This window comes from Marmota marmota, unplaced genomic scaffold, assembly GCF_001458135.2.
Source record: "Marmota marmota marmota unplaced genomic scaffold, marMar, whole genome shotgun sequence".
Lineage (NCBI taxonomy): Eukaryota > Metazoa > Chordata > Mammalia > Rodentia > Sciuridae > Marmota > Marmota marmota.
The window spans coordinates 2652792-2662150 of NW_026000001.1; positions in this window are offsets into that span (position 1 = coordinate 2652792).

Consider the following 9359-nt stretch of genomic DNA (forward strand, 5'->3'; position numbering starts at 1 on the left):
CAGGGTGGGGGACAGGACAGGGCTGGGGACAGGACAGGGCTGGGGACAGGACAGGGCTGGGTGCCCCCCTTGCCTTCTGACCCAGATCCGTGTCAGAACCGCGGTGGGTACAGGGGCATTCAGCACCCGGAGCTCTGGGCCCGGCTGCCCACCTCAGCCCCTTCCTGCAGCCCTCGGTACCCAGCGTCAGGTGGCACCGACTCGGGATTCTACAGCTCAGGGGTGGCATGCCCCACCGGGGGTGGGTCCTGGGACAGGCCCAAGGCGTCACCGTCCACGAGCCTGGTCAGCCCTGGCGTCCTGGAGAGCTGTTTGCACTTGTGGGCAGTTCTTGGTGACCTTGGCCGAGGAGCAGGGGACTTCCTGCACACAGGGGTGTCTGTTGACAGAGGAGGCCCGGGACCTGTTCCCTGCTGCGAGTTGGGGGCAGTCACTCCCCAGGCCTCATCCCTCCCTCTGGAAAAGGGGTGATGGGGGCTTGGGGGCCCCTGAGGTGTCCCCCAGGACAGCCTTCGTCACATGGGGGCGTCACTGGAGTCAGTCCTGGTGGGCAACGCTGGGTGATGCGGCTCCCCCAGGGCTCGGTTTGCTCATCTGCAGAATGGGGGACACGGCGTGTGCACTGGACCCTGGAAGACAGGGACACTGCTCCCCACCCTCAGCACGCGCCTGGTGCATGGGCCGCTTCCCCCCCGTGTTGAAGACTGTGGTTTGTGTGGGGGGTAGGCTACAGCTGGCATGAAGGGGGCTGCCCCGACAGTCTGACTGGCGCCATTTGTGCGGGTACACCAGCCCCCACAGTCGAGTTGGCGAGTGCTGCCCCCACAGGCCCCCCAGGCTGCCCCTCTGCTGCCAGGATCCCATCCCTACAAACATGGGTCTGTTTTCCATCCTTGTTTTTCCAGAATGCTCTATAAGTGGGACCAGCAGGGCTCGGCCTTGGTGTGGCTCCTCTCCTAATGCCCGGCAGGTCTGTCCACGCTGGCACCTGTCTGTCCTCAGTCCCCTTTTGTTGCTGAATGTCGCCTGAATATTGCAGGCACGCAGGGCGGCACCACCAGTTGATGGACACTCGAACTCTGTCCATTAACGGGTTCGTTTCTCTTGGGACATGCTGGAAGCGGGGTTGTCACCAGGTTGTGTGTTAAATGCGTATGTCGGAAATGGCTGACTCCTTTCCCAACATGGCTGCGTTGATGCCAGCAGTCCCACACGGAGTCCTGTGGCTCTTCAGCTTTGTCCACACTTGCTATTGTCAGATTAAACATCTTAGCTCCTTGGATGTGTGTAGTGGTTTAATTTGCATGTCCCTCTGGTGCCACCGTGCTCCGTGTCCTTTCATTTGCTGTCAGTTTTCTTTCATGAAGTGTCTCTTCCCGGTTCCCCACAGACAAGCCATGTCGCTGCTGTGAGGCTCTCAGAACTCGGACGCGGCCCCTAGTGTCACCCTTGTCTCTGAGCTCCACGTGTGGCCCCTGCCGAGTTGGCCTTTGCCCCTGGTGCCCCAGGGCCACCTCGCGTGCCTCCTGTGGCCAGCCAGGCCTTTCTTGTCATGGTGCCTTGTCCAGCGGGTTGGCTGAGGCTGCTCTGTCACCTACCACAGTCACACGTGGAGCCTCGGGCTGCCTGGGGTGTGTGGCACAGGGGTTGGCCTCTGCCTGGCTACTTGCCCTCAGACGGGAGGTGACCTCCCGGGGGACCCCAGGCGGGTCCTGCCCTGGGTCCAGGATGCACATTCTGGACGAGGCTTCTCTGCCTTCTTTCTGCTCCAGCCGCTTCATCCCCGCGTCCTGGCTGGGGCTCCTGTCCCTCTGGGGCGGTGGCCGAGCCGCCTGGCCCGAGCACAGACGTCCTGCCGGCTCATGGCTGCTCACCGGGGCTCCTGGGCCCACTTTTCTGGTGGCGCGGCTGTTGGAAGGGCCTGAATCGTCCAGGGCGCACAGGGACAGTGCCGGGAACAGGGTGGGCCCGTGAGCTTCCCATGAGGCCTCCGCCCAGGCTCGTCCCCAGGTCGGCCACCCGCACGTTGGGCCCCCTAGACCCGCGTGCCTGGGCGCCTGGGGACCAGCTGCCCGTGACGTGTGCTCCGGGCTCCCTGGTGAGGGCGTCCCCGGGCCGGCCGACAAGTCCTCACGTTCTGTGTCCCCCCCTCGCACTCCCAGGGGCCCGTGGGAGCTGAGCCGAGGCCGGTCCAGGCTCCTGGACAGCGTCACCTGCCGCCCCCTGCGTGGCCGCCCTGGGGCCTGGGGAATGCAGCGGTACCTGACTCCACAGGCGCTGGACCTCCTGGTCATTTCTCCCTGAAGCCACCGCTCAGGTGGCCCAGAACTGGCCAGGGCGGGGGCCGATGCAGTTTCAGGAAGAGCCTCCTGCTGTGTGGGGAGCCAGGGGTGGCTGCTCCGGTGATGGTGACGGTGACACTGCCCTTTCACATTATCTTAATCCTCCGTCTCCTTCCTGGCCCTCGCTCCCCTCCTGCTCCGGGGACAGACCTCAGTGTCCAACAAGACCGAAGCCCAGCGGGAGGGGGAGCGACTGTGACCGCAGGTCGCTTCCTGAAGGCCAGAGCCCTCCCTGCTCAGGCAACCGGCTTGGCCCGGGAGCCCCCTTTGTCCCCAGCTCCACCGCGGAAAGGAACTGGCCCATCTACTGGGAAACTCTAGACTCCAGCCAGGCCAGCTCAGCTGGGTGGGGCGCTGGGGGGGGGGCTTGGGGACCTGGGTGGGAGGAGGCAGGGAGGGGGAAGCCGAGTGGAAGTCCCTCTTGGCATCCTCCCCTCTGGTGGCCAGATTCCCAGAACAGGTGTGGGACTCGGGTCACACCCAGGGCGCGTAGGCCCCGGCCGTGGTCCACACGGCAGCCTTCCACCTACGTCACCACCCGCGACACGGGGGTGGGGGGCATCTGGGAGAGAGCAGGGGGGCTTCGGGGCTGGCCCTCGGGGACAGTCATCTCTGAGGATGGAGAAGAGCCGCGTCCACGCTGCTGCTCTGACTCTTGAGGTCGCGGGGGGCGGGACAGTGTTTGGAGGACAGTTTTGGGGACATTTCCTCAAAGGCAACACTAAAACCCCTTTGAGGAGCTGCGAACAGAAGCCGGGGGCCGCGGAGGAGCCCCCAGCCCTGAGGAGGTCCAGGGCGGCCCCGCCCGCCCACCGCCCCCTTCTGTGGCTGCGGATTGTTAGAAAAACGAAGTCAACAACCCCCCAAACCCCAAACCCGTCTTGTCTGTGTTTTCTGGTTCGGGGGGACTGAGCTCAGGGGCTCCCGACCTGGAGCCCCGCCCCTGGCCCTGTTCACTTTTGATTTTGGGACAGAGTCTCACTGAATTGTCTAAACTGCTTAGCGCCTCACCGTGGCAGAGGCTGGCTTTGAACTCGTGATCCTCCTGTCTCAGCCTCCTGAACCGCTGGGATCTCAGGTGCGCGCCACCGCGCCTGCCCAAGATGTGTCTTTGAGGAATGATTGTGGAACCATCTGGAAGTGCCGAGCTGGGCGAGGCTGCCTGGCGTTTGCCCAGCCTCCTCTGGTCTCCTCCCTTCCTGAGAGAACCCTGGAGGCAGGCGCGTCAGAAATGTGCCCCGTGAGGATTCCTGATCTTCCGGCTGCCGTGGAATCCAGGGCGCATGTCACCGTTCTGGCTGAAGTACCGCGAGTGAAAGTCGGCTAGGACTTGCCCTGTGGGCTTTTCCTTTCCTCATGCAGGCCCCGCCTCCTGTCCTGAGCTCTTTACTCCTCTGGGAGCCTTGATAGAGGGCAGGTGGCGCGGCAGCCATGCTGGGCCATCAGAATCTGTGGGCTCAGGATGATGAGGTGAGACGTGCCTGGGCACTGGGGGGACCAGGAAGATGCTGCCTCATGTTGGCCAAGGAAGTGAAACCCCGCTGCTGAGGTCTCGGCAGGGGGTTCGGATATCTCCTGATTGATGGGTGCATACAGTATGTGCTCCATAAAAGCCAACAACAGTGTCACCCTTCAACAGGCTTCTGAGGCCTGAAGACGGCAGCCACCTGCTGTGACAGGCCTGGTAAGAGGGTGACTGCTTCTCAAGTCCAGCCCCTGGGCAAGCAGGCCAGTGTTCCGTCACCTGTCCAGGGCCTTCTGACCTGAAGCAGGGCATGGGGCTCCGTGTCCTGGGCCAGGAGGACAGGACTGTGGCTCAGGTGCCTTCTAAGGTTCCTTTAGTCAGGGTCACCAGCACCTGGGTGCCAGGCTCCTTGCCAGGTGTGAGGCTCAGCAGGGCCGAGGCAGGTCCTGCCCTGGGAGGCCTACGGGTGGAGACACGGACGCGTGAGCGCAGGAGGCCACCCTGGCCAGTTGGTGGCCAATCTGGAGCGGCTGCACCCCCGGGGTGGGGAGGGGTCCACCCACTGCCTGGCGGAAGGGCCGCTGGGTTCCTGCGGTCTCCGGCCTCACCCGCCTCACATTGTTGAGTGTCAGGCGCGGCGACTTGGGCCCCCGGCCTGTGCCTCGCGCCCTAACCAGATGCTCTTCCGGCCTCCGGGGGTCACAGTTCACGGGAGAAGGTCACGGTTAACAGCGAGGAGGCCCCCAACCAGCAGGACACGAGACGCCAGCACACGGAGGGGACGCCCGCTGCCCGGCCACCCACGCTGTCCCTGCCCTCCTGCCATCCTGGTCTTCCACGGTGGCCTGAGGGCCTGGCCTGCATCCTCCTCGGGAGCTGTGAGTGGTGACCTCTCCTCTCCCGGGGACTCTGGGCCGCGGTCGCCCCAGCCTGTCCCCCGGGCCCCTCGCCAGCTGTCCCGGGGTCTCTGCCTCTCTGTGCGGTCAGGGGGCGGCCCAGACCTGCTTCCTTCAGCCGCTGCCCACGGCGTGCACATCCGTGACCCCTCGCTCGGTGTTGCCACAGATCCTGGCTGGACCTCGAGACGCGACTCCTGCCGGTCCCTCTCTGGGTCTGACTCTGCCCTGGCTCTTTCTGCTGCAGCTTGAAGCTTCTGCAGATGGGTTTCCGTCGGTGCATCCAGGCCACACGTGCTAGCGGGTCGCGGTGGCCGACTGGTCACTCACGGAGCATGACCTGGTTGGTGCCTCCGTCCCCTGGCCCCTCCACCACTCCTGGTCTCTCTCCTAGTGTCACGGGTCCCTTGACTCTCTCTGTCTTCCACATGTGAAAGGTGGCCCGCGACCCCGACCTCTCGGTCTGTCTCCTGTCACTGGGCAGCTGCTCTCCACCTCCACTGCTTGACGACGTGACTAGTGTCTCTCCGCGGCTGAAGGAGACGCCACGGGCACCTGGACCGTCCTTCTGCCTCGCCTGTGGGTGGACAGCTAGGCCGGCTCAGCCTGGCTACTGTGAACTGCTGCGTAAACATGGGTGTGCGGGTCCCTGGTGACGGCCTTGATTCCTCAGGGTAAACACCGAGGACCGTGCAGCTGGCCCATGGATGGCCCACGCCGGGCTCCCACGGTCACCGCCCCGACCTACCGTCCCACCAACCCTTAAAAACGGTCCTTCCCCACACCCTCTGTGGCGCTTCTTCCCTTTGTGGCGTTGATGGCCGCCATCTTGACTGGACGGGGGGAGACCCGGGGGTCAGTTTCACGTCCCTAATTGCTGGAGATGTTGGACTGTCCTTCCGTGTTGGGGCCCCCTGTGTGTCTTCTTTGGGGAGTGTCTGCAGTGCGCTTGTCCACGGCGCGTGTGTGTCTGCGTGTCTCACATGTGCACGTGTGTGCCTGTGTACCGGGAGGGGGCCACCGGGTCCGGCTCCGGTCCACCTTCCCTGAGTGCTGGCCGCTGTGTGGGAACCTTGGCCCTCAGCTGACCACTCAGGTTCGGACACTGACGGGGACCCCCAGAGGCTGCTGGCCCTTCAGGGCTGTCTGGGGCCTCTGGGGCCAGGAGGCCAGGACAGGTGCTGGACTTAGTCCCAGGTGAGGCAGAGACCGAGGTGGCTTCTCTGAGCAGCCCACACAGTCCCCTGTGTGGAAACAGCTGGGCGGAGAGGCCTGCACCCAGGAGGCTGGGTGGCCTGGAGAGAGCTAAGGCCTGGCAGCTGCTGGCCGGCAGGCCCCAGGGTGTCGTCCACGCCCAACCTGGCCTGAGTGGCCTCCTCTGCTTGGTAGGGAACACTGTCACCCACCGTAGGCAGCGTCCCTCTGGGTGAGATGTGATGCGCTGAAGTGTCGGCAAGCCCCCCCCCCAGTCACATTTGGTGACAATGGGCACCTTCTCCTGTCCCTGTCCCCTCGCTTGCCTTCCCTCGACTGTAGAAATCCAGAGAGGCTCTGGGCGGGGACGCGCTGGGCGTCCTGCCCCCACAAGTGACTTCTTTCTTTTTTTAAATCGAATCCATCAGGTCATCCCTTCTTAGCAGTTTCCTGGGAAATTCTTCATCTTGCGGGTTTCTCCAGCGTCTCGACGTCCGGCGGGAGGAGCAGGGGCCCAGTGCTGCAGGTGGACCCCCTCCGCCTCTCCCCCGCCTCTGGGGACAAAGAAAGGGTCCTCGCTGAGGCCCCGGGCAAAGGGGACACGGCCACACAGCGGGAGGAACCCTGGGGTGCCCTGTCCAGAGCCCAGCCTCTCCCGTCAGCCCCCGTTAACTCCTGCAGGGCGCCCGCTGCGCCTGAGAGTGGGCTGGGCTCGCTGATCAAGGAAAAGGAGAAAGGAGCAGGAGACGTCCCCTCCTGGGGCTGCCCGTCTGTCTCGGGTGGTCACGGAGGGCAGCCAGCATCGGCAAAGGCCCCGGCCACCTTCCGCCGACTTTCTGCCTTACAACACCAGCCGTGTCCAGGGACCCCGGAGCCTGCCGGGACCCCACCAGGACGCAAAGGGGGCGGCTGGCACTGCTCGCTCCGCCTGCAGCCCCCTTTCTAACTGTGAAGCCGGGACTCTGGGGACAACGGCCTCCCCTGGGGGACTGTGCACGGTCTCTGCTGAAATGTTCCCAGATGCACAGTTTTGTCAACGCTGTGCACACGGGGCGGTGGTGTCCCCCACACACCCACGTCTGTGCGGACCACAGGGGGCTCACGTTCTCTCCTCCCATCTGGGGCCGAGTGAGGGGGCTGTTAAGGACCCCCCGGGTCGGCTGAGTAAACCGTGTTTTCTCCGTGAGCCCTAACCCGTGTTGTACCAGCTCCTGGACGAGGCTCATTTATTGGGAATGTCATTCTGCTCCTGACAGTGTCCCCACCTAGCTGTTTGGTCACTGGGACCAAGTTACCCACCAGCTCCCAACTGCTGCGGGGGCTACAGGGCCCCTTTCTCAGGTGCCCTCTTCTGCCTGGGCTCTGTGCCCCGAGCAGGGCGTTTGGAATGGCCAGGGCCGTCCTCGGGAGGCACAGGGGTGGGGAAGCTCTCCTCTTTGCCCACTCGCCCGAGGGTGGGCGACTTTAATCTGCTGTGTGGTGCAAGGAGGGTCAGAATGGATCCTCGCCTGTCTGCATCGGGAGCGTCTCAGTGGAAACCCGGTGACGTGCGCCAGCCGCTGGGTTCCGAGGTGCCGAGTCACCGGGCAAGGAGTGGGTCGGCCGGAGAGCTTCACAGGTGCCACCCAGGGTGTCCGTGACCCTGGAGGGGTCCCCACTGTCTCCGGCTGCATCTGGGTGGAAGTAGCTGACATTGACATTTCTGCCTTTTTTTTTTTAATTAATTTAATACTAAGTGTGTCTTGCTTTTGCAAAAAGGAAAAGAATATTTGCAGGGGGACCTCGCTGAGGATGCCTCACTTTGGGCCTATTTTGCAGCTGGAGGCTTTGCAGTCTGGTCTCATGGAAACGGGGGCTTCTTTTGGTTGGTCCTTGGACCCCGGCCGTGCGGTGCGATTCACTGAGACCTTCTAGATGCCCAGCGGCGGGGGATTCAGTGGGAGCCCACCTTCTAGATGCCCAGCGGCGGGGGATTCAGTGTGAGCCCACCTTCTAGAGGTACAGAAGAGCTCAGCGGGGGAGTAAGTGAGGGTGAGCTCTAAGCCCCAGAGCCAGCCTCTTGGCCAGGTGACAGGGCAGAGGGCCCAGCAGGGACGTTGCTGCAGTCCCCGCCCCCGGGGGTGCAGTGGGTCAGGGCCTCAGCTCTGCGTCTGGCCCATGAGCAGGGCTTCCCCTGCCAGTGCCCCTGCTCCAGAGCTGAGAGGGGCCACGGTCCCCTCTGATGGGTCAGGGCACCAGGCCGTGAGCACCACGGGGGTCTGGGGTGGACACAGCTCCGGGAGACCTCATAGGCACCTGGGTGGGGTCCTGGGGCTTGTTCCCGACTCTCACCTGCACTGAGGGTCCAGAGGGGGGACCCGGCGACCCCCATGGGGACTCTCTTCCCTCCGCAGCCCTGCCCCACTTTACCTGTGTCCAGGTGTCACCCGCTGAGCCACGTTAGGGAACAGCGATGGGGACTGTCCCCAGTCACTGTTCCAACACTTGGCATTTGAGGGTAGCTGCCCAGGGACAGCTCGGGGCACCTGCTTCCTTGTCCTGGCTTGTGGAAGTCCTGGGAGTGACCATCGTCCCTCAGCGTGGCCTTCCTGAGGGGCCAGGAGCCTCTGCTGCTCAGCTCTGTGGACGCGGCTGGCTCAGGGCTCGGGGCTCGTGTCTGGGTCTGTGCCCGTAGACACTTGTCACCCACAGGTGGTGGCCCAGGAGAAGGAGGAGAGGAGCCCCGAAGGTCCTCTGAGGGGGACGAGCCCATTTTCTCTGCCCTCTTGGGGGCAGTTCTGGGGCTAAGTGGCCCTCAGCTCTCTCCTTCCTGCCCCAGGGACCCGGCGGTCACCCCCTATTTTAAGTCTTTGGCCTCGGGTGCCTGGAGTTGAGGCCGGTGACTCCCAGGAGTGGGCATCCCGCAGCCGGGACACCCCGAGGCAGGCTGGGGTGAAGGGCCTTTGAGGTGGTGTACAGGCCCTGCCAAGGGCCCAAGGGACGGGAGTGGAGGGCGGGTCACTGTCACTGGTAGTTGGGGACCAGGTGGGGAGCGCCACGGTATCCTCAGCCCCCAGGGAGCACCCACCCCCGCCGAGTGCTGGCCGGCTGGGCTTCATTCTCACGTTCTCCTTGGGACATTGGCCACCTTCTGCACCCGAACCCTGCACCCGTGGCCCCGCAGCCTCCCCCAGGAGGACATGGCCCTGGCACCGCCACGATGCTGCCCAGGGACAGCTCGGGGCACTGCTTCCTGGAAGGGCGTGCTGACCTTGTCCTTCCCACTCCCGAGGCCCAGGACGTCTGAATGGGAGGGAGGGTCCAGTCCTTTGTGCCCTGGAGTCCCCTGTGTGTGACCATGTGACTGGGAGTTGTTGACTTTGTGTGTTGATTGTGCGCTCGGCAAACACAGGGAGTTCTGTCCAGAGCCACCTCGGCCCCACCTGCCTAGGAGGCCTGAGCTTGTGGCTGGGCGCAGGCGGG